Source organism: Sparus aurata, chromosome 21 (genome assembly GCF_900880675.1).
Source record: "Sparus aurata chromosome 21, fSpaAur1.1, whole genome shotgun sequence".
Lineage (NCBI taxonomy): Eukaryota > Metazoa > Chordata > Actinopteri > Spariformes > Sparidae > Sparus > Sparus aurata.
The window spans coordinates 29988766-30008482 of NC_044207.1; the positions used below are offsets into that span (position 1 = coordinate 29988766).

Here is a 19717-nt window from a genome sequence, read left to right on the forward strand (position 1 = left end):
TCCACAAACTGTGACTCTCCTCCTCCTGCTCCTCGGCACTCCTCACCAGCCTCAAGTTGCCAAAACTTTACTGACATTTTATTCCAGGCGACAGATGGAGTTTGGAGAAAGTCGACCAGTGCTCCCTTCAGCCCTCCAGGACCTAACGACCGGTGATGACTTTCTCTCTGAAATCCGCCGGCCCTCTCTCGCCTGGCACGCCGAGAGCGAGCAGCAGAGGTAATTCCATGTGCTGCCGAGAGTCAGCTGCAGTGCTGCTTGGCAAGGCAGTCGCGTTCCCCCCGGTGCTCCACCCAGCCAGCAGCCCGACCGAGAGGAAATACCAGCGTGTGCTGCTAAAACAATGTGGTTTTAATCTGAGAGGAGTGCGGGCCTTTAAAACTGCAACTCAGTTTCTGCCTCAGTCTCTCAGGAGCTCCCTCTCTCTCGCTCTCTAAATCCTTTGTTTCACTCCTGGGGTTTTGCTCTGCAGCAGATAGTCCAGAATCCTCTTCTCTATCTACTTTCTCCTTCCGTTTTTGACCATCTCCTCTTTTTTTTTCTTCCCCGTCCGTCTCATCTTTGTTCGGTAGTCGCAACGCGACTGTCGCTAATGGACTCCAACACCGTGCGACATGTGGACGAGCGCCGAACACAGAAACTCCCTTAACCTTGATGCACCGCTGTTCACACTTCAGGCTTCAGCCCAAATCAAACATGGCTTGCAACCATTAATATGACAAGACCACCACAGAAGAAGAAAGCCTTGTGTCGGACTCCGGAGTGTGAGAGGAGATCAGAGCCGGCAGATGATTAATAAAACACAACTGAAGGACACGTTAGACGTCTTTTCCTGTCAGTTTCGGATCCGTCTGTGTTGTATAATTGGGCGGCCGGGACGTCACACTGACCTTCCAGAGACTTGAGAGCCTTCTGGAGAAGAGACATGTGAACTTTGGTTTTCTTTAAAGAGTTTTCTTTTCCACTCCTCACCGCAGCGTAATGACTGAGGGTGGTGGCAGAGTTCTCCATCATTTTACGGCTGAAGGAGAAGCCGTCTGGGTGGAAGAATTTATTTCAAAAAGTCATCTTCCATAAACAGAAGTCACAACGACACTGGGAAAGAAGCGACATATTCCTCCGCTCCCACACATTTCTCCTTTTCCAGCTCAACCTTCAGTATATTCCACTTAATACTGAGGCCCTGAAAGAAAAATACTCAGATTTACAGCTGTGTGGCAGCAGAAATGTGAAATCTCTGGGCGTTACGACTGAAACAGCCCGATGCCACCACAGGAACTGGGTGTGAAACAGCAGCTCTGGTTTGCTCAGAGTGACGTTTGAGAGTTGGCCAGCAGGGCGAGCTGATGGTTAAGAAGATTAAATATTGAGATCTTGTTGATTCAACTGGCGAAAAAATTGTGAAACTGTCAAATCACCACATGAGCAAGAAAGCTGATAAATATCAGAGGTGAGCATCAAACCTCAACATTTCTCAAGTGTCAAGAGTACTAAAGTGTCGAAACTGAAAAAGTGGCAAAACTTTTTCACTTAAACTTTTTATTTGATCAGATTTAAAACAACATTTTGCCAATTATTGACTGTTATCAAGTCAAAGCTTCTTTTCTTCAATGAAATAACCACAAAGTTTAATAAATATATATTTTCGGGGGAGGAGGGCGCCTACTCCCATTCCACAGTTGTCCAAGATCTGTCATTGTTTTGGGTTTTTAGTTCAGTCATTTCCTGCTTTTATTTTGTAGGGTATCAGGTTGTGCTTTGTCCTGCAATATCATCACAGTTACACGTCATCAAAACACCTGGATCCATTCTGGCTGAGGACTTTGTTGCATATCACTCTCTCTGCTCGCTGCGAAATGACGCAAAACCTCGCAAAATTATAATTTCCCTATTAGTCCAAAAACCTCACATTTTAAATGATAACTCAGCCCTCTTAAAAGTACAAAAGCTGCATGTAATGAACAGGAACTCAAGCACAAAGCTAAATGTTGTTGTTTCGTTGCGAGGCAGCGACCTCTAGTGGCCGTAGTAGTTATTACAGCAGCAAAGGAGGACGTCAATCACAAGTCACTGAAGAACATAAGCGACAGTTATTTTGACCCAAATCAACCTTTTCAGTGGTTTAATCTTGAGTTTACAATGAGAATCAGGACGAACTCTATTCGTGCCATCCTGATTTCATTTAATCATTCAAATGTAAAGAAACTTCCCAACAACGAGTAGATTACAAACTAGGACTAAACTCGCCTTCACAAACAGAAACTCTGCACTACTGAACAAATACAGCTGGATGGTCAAATGGCCCAAATAAAACTCATCATAATAAACTTGATTTGACTTTTGATGTGACATTTATAGAGTTAAACGCCAATTGAGTTCTCTAACCGAGTCAAACCACAGCTTATAAGTCTGAAGCTGAACTGGAACTTCAGGTCTTTCGATAGAAATCTCAGTCACGTTGGTTTCTGTACTGTGATGCTGGTTACATTTGTTTTCACAGGCAAAACAAACTTCCAATCATTCATCGTGAGTCATTTGGTCTGTAAACTTTCCTGACGGACGCGATAACGGATCCAAATCTCACTCCACCTTGTTGCCATGACTTTGCTTTACTCTCTACTCTCTATTTATACATGTGTAATAAAACCAGCAACTCGTCTGGAACAAATTATGAGAAGAACTTCAAATAGTTTGAATGTTTGAGGAGCTACGGCATTTAAAGAGGCAGAAAAATAAAGCTCCGTGTCTCTTCTGCTGCCTGTAATCCTGCCAGAGAAACAACGGCCGGAGCTTGGACGTCGTCCTGCAACCCTGAACTCCTGAGACCTGATCCCAGAAGCCTTCGCTGCGCCTTAGTTATACCAGCAGGTTTCTCACACACGCACACACGCACACACACACACACACACACACACACACACACACACACACACACACAGCTGGTGCTTAACCACCTCTGGTGACCCTGATCGTTCCAACTGTACAGATTGAGTTTCCACAGCATCTGTGCCGGCCACATGTGTGTATCTAACATGGCTAATATGGCTAATCCCTCGGCCCACAGACTCACACTCTGAGCCGTGGGTGGTTGTGTATCTGCAGCGGTTTGTGGACATCAACAAACCAAATCCCTGTTTGACCTGCTAACAGAGCAGCTGGTGGCTGCACACCCTCATCAAACTGCGAGGTGTTTAACACTCGGAGGTTTCTGCAGAGTGTCGACTATACGGACAGATTCAGAGCTCCAGCAATTATATGCATCCATATGATATTTTTGCCAATTAACTGACTGTTTTTTGTGCATAAAGATTTCAGAAAATAGAGGTCAAGTCTTTTAATTAAATGTTTTATCCAACCAAGAGCTCCAAAACCCTGAAGAAGCCGTGCTAATTCCAGTTCATTATTCATGTCTGGGAGCTGAACTGCACCGCTGCCTCACCAAACCCAGCACGAGGCTCGAAAGCTAAAATATTTCTACTGGAAGTTTTTACCTTCATGGTGCCATTTCCTGACTGTAATTTCACCGATCTCTCCAAACTGATGACATCGTGGTTCACTGATGTTAAATTACTCAGTTACTCAGTCTCGCTACTTTAAAGTCAACTGGAATGAACTCAAAAACACAATTTGCCTCTTTCTAAATATTTTGCTTTCCCAGCAGACAGACAGACACACTGTCTCCACCTCATTGCTCATTTACATTTAGATGAGCCCATTAAGATCCATAAATGACCACCTCCTCCTCCTCCTCCTCCTCCTCCTCCTCCTCCTCCTCCTCCACCACATCCTTCTCATTCGTCTCAGTTTTAAAAGAAACTGATTTGAGGATTTGTTGTGGTGAAGGGAAATGAGAAGAGGAGGTGTGTCGTCTTCCTCTCCTCCCTCTCTCTCTCCTCCTCCTCCTCCTCCTCCTCCTCCTCCTCCTCCTCCTCCTCCTCCTCCTCCTCCTCCTCCTCCACCACATCCTTCTCATTCGTCTCAGTTTTTAAAAGAAACTGATTTGAGGATTTGTTGTGGTGAAGGGAAATGAGAAGAGGAGGTGTCTCCTCCTCCTCCTCCTCCTCCTCCTCCTCCTCCTCCTCCTCTCCAGAACCAGCTGCTGTTTCAGACAGTGGCAGCTGGAATCCAGCCTCCACAAAAAGCCTCATTTTCAGTTGAGTTTATGTGATTAAAGCTAAACAAAACTAATAATGCTGCTAATAAAGACGGACACAGAGAAGAGAGAGATGCAGAAGAAACACAACGGCAAAATGTTCTGAAATAAAACTGACAAAACAATTTTTTTTTCACACAAACAACTTTTTTCTATGTGCGTCCAGTACAACATGTTCTGCTGACACAGTGATTCTCAAACTGTAGAGCGCACAAAGCAGCAATCAGTCGCACGAGACCAAATAAACTGAGAAGTGAAACTGTAATAGCTGCTTCAAGTTATCAAGTAGTTTGACAACCGCTTACTAAATGCTGAAAGGTGTTCCTCCAAAATTTAAAACCTGATTACAGGACAACAACCAGGAGCAAACACCTGTCGTGATGTGTTGTGAAGACATGGTTCTGTATGGAAGCCCAGAGGGCGGCTGATCCAAATCCTCTGATTCTATGATATCAGAACAGGTGAAAATGCCCTTAACTGACTGTCTTCCTGCACAAACTGTCGCTGAGTTTATATAAAAAAAAAAAAACTCTACATCCCTATTTAAAGAGCATTTACCTCACCAAAGCTAGAACAGCAGAAACAGCGATTCTCATTATACATTTCTTCACCTGGCAGGTCAAACCAAACCCTTTGGCGAGCTAACTTTGTGCAGCCCTGCTCTAAAAGAACAGGTTTCATATTTGACATGTCGGGATCTGATGTTATTAACACTTCATCCACTGCAAACAGAAGTTTGTGGGGAGACAACAAGACCGTAAGAGATGTAAATGATTCCAACAAAGGCACAAAAAGAAACACAGAGGTGACCGCCCACCATCAAACACAGATGTGGGTCATTATGAGTCGCTGTACGGTCGTATCTTCTCTGAGGAGGCTCAACAAGAAACCATCAACAGGTGGTCTTGTGTTTGGAGATAAAAGTCATCTCCAGGTCTGACGAGGCAGCAGAGAAAACATTAAAAGCCATTTCTTCTGTGTGGTGTATCTTCCTGCCGTCGTTTCAATGCCGTGCACCAGGATGAAGATGAGGAGGAACAGAGGAGGAGGAAGAGTGGCTCGGATTTCATTACATTCTCTACATGAGTAAAATTCCTGGGAGGCTCCTGCCAGCTTCAGTCCACACTCCCTGCTGAGTGTGTGTGTGTGTGTGTGTGTGTGTGTGTGTGTGTGTGTGTGTGTGTGTGTGTGTGTGTGTGTGCTAACCTCTTTTCCCTATCTGTCAAGATTTCGGGTTTCGAAAATGGATTTATCCCACAGGGTCGCTCGGGGCTTCTCCCATGAGCCACTGCTGCACCGAGAGAAGGAGCGAGGGATGAAGAAATAAAAAGAGACGAGAGGGGAGAGGATGGAGGGGAGGAGGGGGAGGAGGAGGGGAGGTGGGAGAGGCTGCTGTGCAACACATTTGGCTTTTATTTACTGTAATTTTATTTTTCAGGTTTTTTCCCCGCGCTGGTATATTCGAGGTCTTTTGGCAGCTCGGCTCATGTAACATTCATGCCAATAAACACTAATGAATTGAATTCAACTGAGAGGGGAGGCGGCGAATGATGCAGCAAAAGACACACACACACACACACACACAGGAGGACTCACACACCGTGACTCCCCACCTTAACAACTCGCCTCACAGCAGCTGGTCCATTTCATGCTCAAACAAAAAAAAATCAGACTGATCGATCGAGGCGAGAGGGACAAAGAGAAAAGCAGTAACAGAGAGAGAGAGAGAGAGCAGCATTGATGATTTGTGATGCGTTCACCACAGCAACATGTTCCAGCCTCGTCTACCACAACAAAAAAAGAAAAAAACCCAGACGCATACTGATGAGCCGCGGCTGCAAACTGCCTCCATCTGGGAGGAAAACAGCTCTATAGGAAAACACAATCGTCTGCAGAGTGAGACGGTCGACGCTGACGTCGGTGTCGCCTCAACAGGTGGTGTTTCCACTCTGCTCCACCATCAAACAGCTTCCCGCTGCAGCCGACAGCTCTCTGCTCTCTGTATGTGCTTTTTTATAATTCAGGTGAAGAGATGACAACCTGAGCTGAGGGACAGGAGGTGGATTTAAAGTTTGTGAGGCTGGAAATATGATCTTCTTATACGAGTCCTTCTCAGCGTCTGTGTGACTTCTGACCCTAAACCCTAAAACATCCAGTGTGATCCAAGTCTCCAAAAGCCCAAATTGATTTGAGAAGACGTTGTTTACGCCCTTTCTCAAGCCGAAATCTTCACTGTAGCTGCTGAGCTAAGAGTGTTAGCATGCACCCCGAGCTTGTCTGCGTGTCGAGGGTGTAAATAAAGTCTTTTCAAATGAATGAATGTAAGTTTCTGCATTGTGTCCTGTTTGTAAAGCTATAACAAAGGTTGGAGACTTCTTCTAATCACATGTAAGAGCGCAGCAACTTTACACCTCCGTTAACAAGTCCACTTTATTCTAAATCAGTGGTGAAAGACCAGAGAAACACGATAAAGATGAAGTCAAAGGATCTTTACAAACCACTGCAGCGACCGGCCGCTCCCTCTGCTGAAGGCACAGTGGGAGGATGAGCTGGGCAGGTGATATAATGAGGACGTGCTGCTGAATGTAACCGGAGGAGAAAAAGACTCAACTTTAACCTAATTCTTCATTACAGCTGACGGTTCGCTGCTCGGAGCTGAGACGACTTCAAATTACGACACCGCGACATCAGACTTTAGTTCTTTGATTCTTTTTCACTGTGGTTTCACAATCTTGTAACACAAATTACTTCCAGTGTAGACCAGTGTTTTTTACAGCTGCTATCAGGACCAGGAGATTGTTTTAAAGGGATATTCTGGTGTAAGTTTAATCCATGGTCTAAATCACCGTGAAACTGTGTTAGACTCCCTCTCCAGAGATCAAGTTAGCAGACCGCTAATTTACGGAGTTTTATCAACCTCAGAAACGACCGCACGACAACAATACACTGCAGTAAATGGATCCAAATACAAACCGCCACCAAAAAGCCACAAATAATGCTCAGAACAGCACCAAACTTCAGCAACAGTACAAATAGGGTCTCAGCACATAGTCCGGGGCATCTAACCTCCGCTAGCTTAGCTGGATTTCTATTGTGAAGCTAAAAACAGATTTCAACTCTCCTCCATCAGCTTCCGGGTCGGGGAAGTCCCGACGCGACGATTACCGAGTGCGGTTAGAAATGCTCAATTCCGTTCTTTTCCCTGTCCGCTCTCGATAATAACTGTTATAAACTGGCAGGTAAGACACATATGAACTTTGATTGCTTTTCCATGGAGTCATAATCAGACATTTTCATCCATGAGCCGCGGAACTCTACTGCACTCGGTAATCGACTCGTCGGGACTTCCCGTCAACAGGAAGCTGCTGCAGAAGAGTGGTAAATTTAGTCAGCTTTTCAGTAGAAATCCAGCTAAGCTAGCGGAGGTTAGATGCCCCGGACTATGTGCTGAGACCCTGTTTGTACTGTTGCTGAAGTTTGGTGCTGTTCTGAGCATTATTTGTGGCTTTTTGGTGGCGGTTTATATTTGGATCCATTTACTGCAGTGTATTGTTGTCGTGCGGTCGTTTCTGAGGTTGATAAAACTCCGTAAATTAGCGGTCTGCTAACTTGATCTCTCGAGAGGGAGTCTAACACAGTTTCACGGTGATTTAGACCATGGATTAAACTTACACCGGAATATCCCTTTAAGAAGACGATGACCCACACAGACGAGCAGCGCTGTGTTGTTTATAACCTCGTCACTGAGCTTCACCTCTCTCCTCTCCAGATCTCTGTAGTCGTGTGGTTCACACCGCTGCCTCCGTCTCCTCACCTCAATCTGAGGCTGTCGTCCTCACAAGAGCGTCACAGATTTGTTCACTCGACTTAAACGACCGATTTGTCTTTATAGGACTTCCAGCTGCTGAGTTAATAAATCTACCAGGGACATTATAGCGCCACTAAACCTGTGATTTGTGCGACCACGAGACTCTGATCGCAACCTCGTCCCGACCGACAGCCACAGTTTCTCTCTGACTTCAGCCAAGTGAGACGAAGAACGTCGTCCTTCATCAACATAAATACCTCGATTTCTGAAGGGATCTCTAAGCAAACAAATGTCCCCGCTGTGTTGTTTAATAACCGGTGAGCTTCATCGTTTATACAGGTACAAATGTACAAAACACAGGGATTCAGACTGAAGAAAACACAGTGAGGCGTTTTCAAACTCGTAAGGAGAAACTGACCTTAAAATATCAACCCTTATTATTATTCTTTTCCCCTTCTTTCTTTTGTTTTAACATGAGAACATTTACAAGAAGAGAAGTTCAAAACTACCGGGTGATGCAGCTCATTCTCCAGGATATAAATGTTAGCAGCCAACGTTTGTCGAAGGTTGACATCTGGACCAAACGTGTCATAACACCTTCACATTATATGCTTATTAGCTGACTTTCCCATAAAGAGTGGAGGTTATTACAGCCATCACGGCCGCCAAACGGCCGACCGCAGTTCAAGTCACATCACTGAGTGTTTCTAAAGACACCTGGAGACATTTCCATCCATTTTCATGTAAGCTGGGGAGAGTTCAAGGTGTTTTGTAGCGTCATAAAAGGACATGTTGCACAGGAAGTCGGACCATCTCCATCTGTGATCACGGCGACCAAAACTGGTACTGGAAGCCAAACCATGATGTTTTCTGAAACGCTCACCGAGCAGTTTTTGTGCCTAAATCTAAGCAGAGCCCGAACACAATGTGGTGACGAGACAGAAACAGGAAATACAACCTGAAGAAACGTCTGGTTTTAACTTCAGCAACATCTATTCTGCTGATTGGAGTGTTTTCTTGCGACACGACTTGTTTTTCTGACTGTTCTGACTGTAAAAACGTGTTGTTTGAGACCTTCTGTGGCCTCAACAAGCCTCCGCGTCTCATGTTTCCAGCTTCAGAGCAGCCAGGTGTGTGTTTCTGTATCTGTGTGTTACATGTGTGTGAAAACAGGAAGTTGGAAAAAAAAGGGGGCAGAAGGGAACTGAGAAGCCGAGCGAGTCAGGACACAGACATCCTGCTGAGACACACACACACACACACACACACACACTCATGCTAAGACAAACATACACACACTTCTGCGTCGAGGTGATGACATGTTAACACAGAAACACACACACACACACACACACACACACACACGCTGACCTCAGTCCTCTCCTCCCGTCACTTAACTGAGGAGGTAAATGCTGGTGGGACGACTTTTAACAACAGCCTACATTTCCCATAATCCCACAGGGACACAGAAAACACAGCAGCCTCTCATTTTACTCTGAAACACCATAAAAAAAATACTTTATTTTGACATCCTGCGGTTCAGACGGTAACAACAGGCCAGCGAGCATCAAATTAACATCAACCGCTGCCTATTTTAGAAACACACACACTGCTGCACACACACACACACACACACACACACACACACACACACACACACACACACAGCGCAGGTTATTGTCGTCGGTGGTTTTATCACAATGGTCCTTTTCTTCTCGTCTTTATCAGATTTCTGCTGCTCTGGTTTCATGTTTCCTTTTGTCCGTCCGCTGCGACTGATTTATGTTTTTTGGCACTTAAATCAGATTTTTGTTCTTGTTTTGAAATATCAAATGTAGGCAGATCATCTACAAACATCTACAGCCTGAAGAAATACAGACAAGAACATGTTTTATGGTCATTCGACAAACATTTTGGTGGAAGGAAACACAAAACTCTTAATTATGCTTTCCTGGAAGAATCGTGTTTTTTTTTATTCTTTAGAAGGAGACTTTTTTTCTACAGTAGCCCAGAGCGGACAAAACAAACACTGACTGCAAACATGAGGTTCAACTAAAGCCGCTGTGCAGCACACAGTGTCGAGAAGAAATGTGTGGCGGCTACAGTCTGTGAACAGGAAGTCTCCAGTCTATAAAGACGAGTTTATACGCCATTAAACAGTGTGTGGCGAGAGCGAGGCGCTACTTCACTGCGCGTTTCAGGTATCTGTACTTTACTTTCTCCTCCTCACATTTTCAAAATAGGCTCGTTTTTATTTGACGTCATCACGCCGCCTTCCCACCATCGGCAGACTGATGTGGACCAATCAGACGCAGCGAGACGAGACAAAGACGTAAAAGCCGTAAGAAGGCGTAAACAGACAGAGAGGGAGACTGGAATGTGGAGAAAAGGCGTGTTAGTGTCTCGTATCTGCAGAGAGTTTCTGATTTTCTCTCTTTGTTGCTGCTCGGGACGCTTTACCAACCCAACATGTGTCTATTTGACGTCCTGGGAATGAGACTCAACAATCAACTGTCTTTGTGGTGCGTTCAGGAACAGCTGGGACAAATCCTACTGATTCTACCTTTAACTTTAATAGTCTTTGAATTCTATTAATATGACGTGAGCTTCAGTTAGCTTTGAGCACAAATGTCCTTCAGAGGGAGACTTTTTACTCTGATACTCTGAGTACATGTCAGAGCCTGTAATCTATTACTTTACTGGAGTAAACAAGCTGAATCAGTATCTGTAGTATCTGAACTCCTGCTGGAGGAGAGGATGTGACTGTGCCACCTCTGATGTTTTGCCTTTTTCTGTTCTCCTTCAGGAATCTGATATTTTCCTATTCAATCGCTCTGGATTTGATTTTGTGCTCCGCTGAGTTTCTGCTCTCATCAAATACTTTAAAATGCAACCACTTACTGTCCTTGAAGCACAGCAAACCTAGTTATTATCCAGTTTTTGAAAAGCAGGCTGTTTGCTCTCCCTCCCTGCCCTCTCAGCAGATCTGAAACTGGACCCTGGAGGGTTTAACCCCCCCGGGGCCGACCGGAGAAACACAGCGAAGGCAAATTGGTGTCGAGCTCCATCAGCAGCTCCAGTTTTTTTTTGTTTTTTTTGTCGCAGGACTCGAGAGGAGTGAAGCGATCCGTGTTAAAGGTACAACCAGGAGAACAGAGGAGGAAACTGTCGGCATTGTTCTGCTATAAACCCTGTATTACGTTACATCTATCCATTACGCTCCTGATAGATGGGAACCTGGGAACAGATGTACTCGTTCTACCTGGAAGACGCCTGAAGACGACACCTCACACAGCGGAGGAGGCGCTCTAAATACCTCAGATACATCAGGAGAAACACCACAGAGACTGAATGAACATGTGGAGGTGAAAAAATGATAACAGAGGTAAAGAACCGCATGATGAAGAGTGAGGAGGTGTTCCCTCTGTTGAGCTACTCTCACTTTAAAGTTTATTATTACACTTGTGTCAAAGAGAAGGGGGAGTTACATGTCAGTTACACAACTTAGACTGGTGATGATTTTTCACCGTATCGAATGAAAGAACAGCTGTTACGGCATCTTTGTGCTTTTACTTTGAAAAGAAAATGCACCCGGAGCTGTTGTGGGACGATGTTCGGGAGATTTACTGAAGCTTAATTGGCCCGATGTGGCGCCAGCTTTAACAATAGAGGACACAGAGGACTTGGTTTCTAAGAATTTGGAAGTATTTTGGGTTTAAAGTGGGAGAAAATGGCGAGCCACGGGATCTGAATCAGGCTGATGTGTCAAATCATGCAACATCACTAATCTACAATCCACCAACCGGCGCGGTTAACGAGCGATGATAATATCGTGATATTCAGGCAACCCTGGAAGAGTTTAGCTGGAACCTGGAACTCACTTTTGTTTAAATATTGACTGAAATCATGAATCAATTATCAAAATAGTCTGGAAGCATCAGCATCAATGCGTTCATTCACACCACACCGGATCAGATCTCTCTTCTGACAATCACTCTGATTATTGGAACATAAACATGGAATATAAACGCTGCTATCGTCTTCTTACATTCAGACTTTGTTGACTTTTTATTCTGCAGGCTTTAGGACGTATAACACGGCTGAACGCGCACTGTGCACATAAAGAAACACTGGCTGAGCCTCAGGTAACATCATGTTCTGATGCAGCTCCAGAGAGGAAGCTGAGCTGACAGCAGGTGACCTCGCAGACGTCTGCGCAGCTTCAGCTTTTTAACTGTTTCCCACAAGCCAAAAAAACCCATGTTGATATCACCCAGCCTGCCCCGCCTGACACCAGTGTTTACATTATTCACTCCAACACTATCTGAGCCTCCGATCATGTCGACAAATCAGGCAGCGACCGAGGGCAAAGAGCGTGGACGCCTCAAACATCGACGCAGAGAGAGAGAGATCCAAACAGCATCTGAGCGGATTATAAATGCTCAGTGTGTGTTTTGATGCAGACGTGCAGAGAAGTGTTCAGGCCGATGTCTCTGATGTCTGAAACGCAGGAGGAATAAAAAACAAAAACTCCTGTCCTCGTCTGCCCCGCCGCCCTTCTGCTCCTCCTCATCAACTCTAATCACGCTCTCTCATTTATCCGCGACATGATTAGGAGTTCATTCAACGAAGGACGACACCTTGGCAGCGCCGGCGCACCCAAAAAGTTGTAATGAGTCGTGTAGAATCACTTATGTTCTGCGATCGGAAGTCTGAAGTTAACAGAACAATTTAGACGTCAGTTTGATCCCGAGGTAACTTTTCACCGCAGCTCACGTCACTGAAGGAAGCAGACGTGTGTAAATCACTGCCAAATGATTTCTATCTATTATCAATCAATCTGAAATGTTTCTTAAATGTACAAATGTAAAGAAAAGTGCAATTATGTTTCCAGAGGGTCGTTAAATCAGGTGTTATGTTTCCTGCTCTCATATGATTTGAATAAAACCAGTAAAATTAGATCATAATTCCTTTCAGGTGGTAGAATCCAGGTGGGGTTTAACTATCCGCCAAATAAAATAAGTCAATCATGTGAGTTTAATTCAGCTGGAGGTAAAATGAAGCCCTGCTTCCACAAACGTCGACCTTCCTTCTCCTTCAGCTGCGGCAGCGTGATGCAGCACGGAGCATCAGATTCACCTGCTGCAGTGTGACGAGCGGCTGTGGGCTGAGAGGAGAGATTAGCTCCTGCTAGCTGCAGTTAGCAGCTGAATCTGCCCATCTAAAGCCATCCGGCATCAGAAGGGAATGAAGCGGAGCAGAAAATCAATTTGCGACGGCCTGGGCAAGGTCGTCCCGCCGGCAGCCGCGCTCAGAAACCACCTGAAGGTTGAAGCTCGCCGCGGGAACGACGGCCTTGTTAGCATGAATGACTGTTTGGTATCTAATTTTGTCGTTTTCCTTGTGTTTTGTTATATTTATTCAGTCACTCATCGCCACTTTAAGAGTAGGTGCATCAGTGATCGGATGAAAGTGCATTTAAAATTATACTGGAGCAAAACATTTTCACTCACAACATTTACTTGATAACTTTTGTTACTAGTCACTTTGCAGATTTCCTGCTCTCACCGGCAAAGTAGAGTATTTTTTATGTGTCCTTGCAATCGGATATGTAAAAAACTGATTCCAGAAATAGGATAAATGCTAAATATGCCGTTATTATGTTGTCTGTTTGTTTGGTCCACTCTTTAAAGGAAGAACTCACTGTCAGAGCTGCTATATTCAAGCTAGCATGCATCAGCAATTAGAGATGCAAGACAGGTGATTGTGTCTCAATAGTTCACCGTGTTATCTAAAGTGGAAGCTCTCAAAGCTACATTAGCTTAGCTGTTGTGCCTTAAAACAAATCCCAACTGTAAGACGCCACCTTATCGAGTCAAACCCAGGTGTGATCTTTAAAATCTGGACCTTCCGAGCTAAATCGTTAGCCTAGCTTATCTGTTCTCAGAGCTTATAGGGCCGACAGCTGCTCATTCATGGTCAGATAAGACGTCCTGGCTTGCCTTGGGAGGAGCAGGCCAGAGGTGGAGGCGTTATCGAGGGAGGAGGACGCCTCCTTCAGCGGGGAGCCGTGCCTCCTCTCCAGGCAGCGAGCGCTCCGTCACACCACACGAGATTAGAAAGCACTGCAGCGCTGAAGCCAGAGGAGATAACGGGGAGTGTTGGAGAGGGAGGGGAAGACAGACGACGTACACTTCATGGCCAAAAGTATGTGGACAGATATATGATGAACAGATGACGGGCGTCTACTTAGTTGTGGTCAGAAACAAGCTTGAGGTAATATAGAAAGGGAGGGAAAAGTATGAAGGAGTACGAGGAAAAGGACATTTAGAGGATTCAGGATTTAAAGAGTCCCGCAATAAAAAGCAAGCAAGTAGTTCAGACAGATTACAGCCTTCAGCTCTCCGACCTCTCCGACCTCTCCGACCTCGTTGTCATGTTGAACTACTGTTGATCAAAACAGCAACAGCAGACTGAACCGCTCCAGTGGAAGATGATGGATAAACCTCAGAGCGGCTCCTCCTCCTCCTCCTCCCCAGCAGGTGGTCCCTCCGAGGGGAACGCGATGACAGACTGGCGGAGGAACTCGCGGTATGCAGATAATGCCGCGCTCTGCTCACTACTGTAAAACACCGGAGCAAATCCTCTTCTGTCATCCACCTCGAGGAACAGCTGTGCCTCGTGTTTCTCATGACTGCAGCTCACGAGCTCACTTGTTGATGCGAGGACGGGAAACAGATTGGTCGCAAAAAACCGAAAGCCCAAAGGGAGTCAGACGCTCCAGTGCAGCTGAAGAACTGGAGCTGTTTTATCGACAGAACCACGTCTAAATCACTCCAACGACTCGACCCTACGAAGGACGAGCAGTTAGCGCAGATGGATGGATTTAAACTTCCCTTAAAGTCACGTGACCTTCTGAAGCTTCAAGGTTTGAGCTATCTGCTTCCTTGTAAGTTGAAATTTTGAGCTAAAGCATCTAAGAAACAACTCGCCAGAAGTGAAGATTCCCTTTTAAAACATCTGAATCCTTCTTCCACTGCTGACCGGTGCAGTCGAGTGACTTCACTGTGGAATTAGTGGAACTAAAGCGCTGCAACAGGATACATCAGAGACACAACTTGTAAAAGCGACCCCGACACGCATCCTTCTCTCTTTCATCGTACCTTCCTCGGCGTGCTGTATATCTGTCAGTCTGTACATGCCTCCATCAGAGAGCGTCCGACCCAGACGACCAGCCGGCCTCTTTCATCTCCATCAATCTTTCATGTCGCCTAAAACAGCACCAACATACGCTGGAACAGAATCCTCCCCCTCCTCCTGCCGTGGAGACGGGTTCATCTCTCCACCCCTCACTCTCTCTGACGGTCTGACCTACTGTGTGTTTCCTCCTCCTGTCTGCTGTGACTCCACCTTTACACCACCGTCTCTTTCATCCGTTATTTGATCTCCAGAGTATTCCCCCCCCCCCCACCTTTTTTTTTTTTCTCAGCTCCTCCGTCTGACCTAAATCTCTGACAGACGCCGTCCACGCCCATCCCGACCACACAGGACACACTGCACGGCACACACACAACATATATGCAGATACGTAGAAACACTTTGACCTAAAAAAGATTCTCATGTTGCCAAATTAATGCATTTTAAATGTCTAAACGGGAGAACGGTTGCTGGTGAGCGACATATACTGAGCTATTAGCTACTAGCATGCTGGTTAGCGACACATTTAATCATCAGTAGATGATGTTTATGCTTCTGGAGTAAATATGGATGTCACAGTTTAATGGCTGTGGAGTAATGACACCATCCACGCAGAGATCGGTTCCCTGTAAGTCTCACTTTCACCGTGCGAGTCGGTCTGCAAGAGGCGTCGTGTTCCTCTGTCACTATGTTCAGGTAACGGCGGAACAACCGCCGCAAAAGACGAGAGTATTCTCGATGATGGAGGCGAAGAGGGAGAGTGATAGACACCGAGGTAAAACGAGAGTGAGCGCTCCGGTGTCGTGTCAAACTCTGATCCCCTGTTGACACGTGTTGACGGGATTCTTCCCAGGAGATCAGTGAGTAACAAACTCTGCCTGCTTATTAATACAACCGGCTGTTTATATCTGTCTTTTCACAGGCCTGAGATCAGCGTTTTCTAGATCAAATTCTTACAGTTGTTTTCTGTTTCGTAAGCCGGACTGCTAGCGTGTTTGTAACAGCAGCACCCAGAACTAACACCACTGGGAAAATATGTCTGTTTCTACTTTAATATATCACAATATATATTAAAGTTAGATAAGAGAGATCTGATGAACTCTTTTCTTCTGGCTACAAGCTTCATTCAAACGTCTCCATCACGTCTGCGTCCTGATGGAGTCAACGCCCCTCTCATTTACTACTCTCATGATTTACTTAGAAAGTAAAATATGCTTGTTTTTTTATTGACTTCCCCTTTTTAATGTGTTTGGTTTCTTTTATATGCTTCTGGCAATTATGCTGCATTCATTTACATATTCATTAAAACACTTTTATAGTTTCTTCAGAGCATTTTCTGCTAAAATAAAGTCAAATCTCCACACGAGGTCTTTGTGTTTTATGGACTGTTTATGTCTCCAAAGTCAGGATCTTGTTCCTCATTAACATTCCTTCTCATGTGATTTTTCAGAGGCAGTGATTGTGAATGAATCCTGAATCATCCTCCTCCTTCAGTAATGATACCAAAATAAATGTGAGTAAACCAACGTGACACTGAACACGACCTCAAAACTCCAGAGCTGCAACTGAGGAAGTGAACACTTCACTCAAGACAGGTGTCAGCTGAAATACGTCAGTGTGGACCACACACACACACACACACACACACACACACACACACACACACACACACACACACACACACACACACACAGCAGACCTTTAAGTGTTTCTTATCAGCGACTGTCAGTTAGTGAATGTGTGAAGGGAGGCGAGGGCGGCCGAGAGCGTGCAGGACGAGATGTTTCCTGTCCGGCCTGCTGCAGTACAACAGCCGTTATTACAGTGGAGCCCTCTAATTACACACACACACACACACACACACACACACACACTCACACGGCAGGTGTCACCTCATTCCTAAACATCACTTTTATCTCAACCTGCTGAGACGAAACAGTCTGGTTCAGTTTTTCCTTCAAAATATACAGAAGAGACATTCTTGAGTTTTAACCTCTAATTGCTCATTAACCAAAAACAAATCAGAGCATTTTCAAACTACTCAATATCACTTCCAAGACTGCATTACCCAGAACTCCCCTCAACCATAACAAACTCAACAGAAGGGATATCTTGAGTTAAAGGGTTTTTTATCGGTGAGCTGTAGTCGTTCTCGTTTGTCCGACCGACGAGCCAAAACTCCAGAAATATTCAGTTTACACTCATGTTTGACAAAGAAGACTATAAAATTCTGACATCTGATTAACTGGAATCAGCAAATACATGTTTTTAAAAAGACTAAATCACTGGATTATGGCCACAATGAACAATTTCTTTCACTGTCGATTCTGTTGATTAATTGATTCGTTCTTTGCTCCACAACTTATCAGAAAATGGCAAAAAATAAAAGTCAATCAGTGTTTCTCGGAGCCCAAGATGACGACTTCACATGTCCTGTTTTGTCCACAACCCAAAATATATTCAGTTTACTGTCATAGAAGAAGAAAGAAAGCAGAACATCTGCAGGCTTAAGAAGATGGAATCAGAGAATTCTTTAACAAACCGATCAATCGATCACCAAAACAGTTCAACACAACCAACTAACTGCTGCAGCAGACTCTGACTTCTTCTGAGCAATAAAGTGACATAATAAGAAACAATCTGTTCACAGTAAATATAGTAAAAGCTGTAATATGCCGTCGATGTATCGGTGTAATAATTCTATCCATTTACCTCCACGCAGAGCCGCAGCACGCTGTCGCAGCTCCGTCCGTCAGCTCGCCGCCTCTCCCTGACTGACCTCCAGACTGTCTGAAGGGCTGCCGTCTCTGCCGGGAGTCTGGCCTCAAGTCCTCAGACTGTGTCGCACCCAAAACGTTCCCTAGAAACACGTCTCGTCTCGCTGCTCTATAATTCAGGTGTGTGAATTAGATCTGCTGCATTATTCAACCGTGGCACAGTTGCGGTGGCCGGTGTCCCCCCGCTGATCCAAATCTGTCACTTCACCTCACACTCCACTCAGGGTGACAGGGCCCTTCTGGTCCGACACACACACACACACACACACACACACACACACACACACACACACACACACACACACACACACACAGGCTGACACGTGCATACATACATCGAGTGCAGAAATGTCCCCAAGCTGACATTTGTGTCCCACGACTGCATAAAAAACACACTAAGATACAGCCTGTGCAGTCACACACACACACACACACACACACACACACACACAGTATTAAATCTAATGTATGCACATATTACATATATATATACACACACACACACACACACACACACACACACTGTGTCCTCGCTGATTTCTGACCCAGTAAAGCTGTTTTAAAAGCTGAAACTTTAAACAATAAAACGTGCGCTGACCTGAGATCAGCACCACATTTAAAGGAGTATTCAGAACAGGCACGCTGTATATGAACTGTATGAATTAAAGCTATAAACATGCACATAAACACACATTGCTACACAGCTCGGGGCTCAATTTTTAAGGCTTGTCCACATTCGTCGCTCAGCTCTTTAAATGAATCAACACATTTAGAAAACAGTTTTAAAGGAAACATTAATCCGCCATGATGCGCCAAATCAGGACGACATCAAGATGAAGCATCAAACCAACTTGTCTGACAACGAAGTGACGTTAACTCGCTCGTATGATCGGCCAAACAAGAGAACTGTGACCTGCTCTCAAGATTGACACCTAAACAAACAGCGGATCTGACGTTGCTGTTGAAAATACTCTCGGACATTAACGTTCCAATATAAACAGATATAAAAAAACACTGTTAAACATCCGTTTGCATGTGGATACATTCCTTCGAGAAGCTTCATAATGTGAATTATTTATTCATCGACACTTTTTGGATGCTTTGTGCCGAGTGTTTGTCTGAATTCTGCATCGCAAACCAAATTTAAAAAGTAAATTATTGTAATTTTTACCTGAACGAGTCACTTTCTGTGCCTGGACGAGCGTATCTGAAGGACCAGAACCTCAAAAAGTTCTGATATCCTATCAAATCAAAGTCGGCTGCTGTTTGTTCATGTCGTTTTTGAATCAATGACAAGAGACTAAATATCTGAAAACCTCCAACACAACCATGACGGTAAATCATCTCTTACACTCGTCATGACAGTCAGATTTATTAAGGATGGCTGTATCTGACGTCAGCTTATGTTCAGATCACGACTAATGAATCGGACCGGTCCCGTTCTGTCGTTATCGGGTTGATTGGACCTCTGAACGGTGCGAGCGCCGGCTCTGTGGAGAGTTTGCTTCAGTTCACTTCAGGATAGTGTCTGCAGGCCCGCCACAGAGTCAGGAGATCTCTGTTTCTGTTAAAAGATGTTTCTTTCCTCTTTTATTTTTTTGGTACCGTGGCGTTTCCTGTGTTTGGGTTGGCTAACGGGTCACTTTTCCCCCTCACTCACTCGCTCGCTCGCTCGCTCGCTCTCGTCTTCTCTTTCGTTTCCTTTGGCATTCCTTCCTTTCCTATTTTTGTCTTTTTTAAAACGCTCTCTGTTTGATTTCCCTCCCTTTCATTCTTTCTCTC

General features: G+C 44.9%; 1 protein-coding gene across 5 annotated transcripts in view; it reads right to left on the reverse strand.

The window, feature by feature from the left end:
* Window positions 1-19717, reverse strand: part of dip2ca (disco-interacting protein 2 homolog Ca) — a 179505-nt gene that overhangs the window by 98459 nt on the left and 61329 nt on the right. The window contains exon 1 of one of the 5 annotated variants that reach the window (XM_030402172.1): window positions 17871-18165. The exons of the other annotated variants lie outside the window; for them this stretch is intronic. The gene's annotated coding sequence lies outside the window, so the exon portion shown is untranslated. Of the gene's footprint in view, window positions 1-17870; window positions 18166-19717 lie in introns of those variants that run through there. 5 annotated transcript variants of the gene reach the window in all.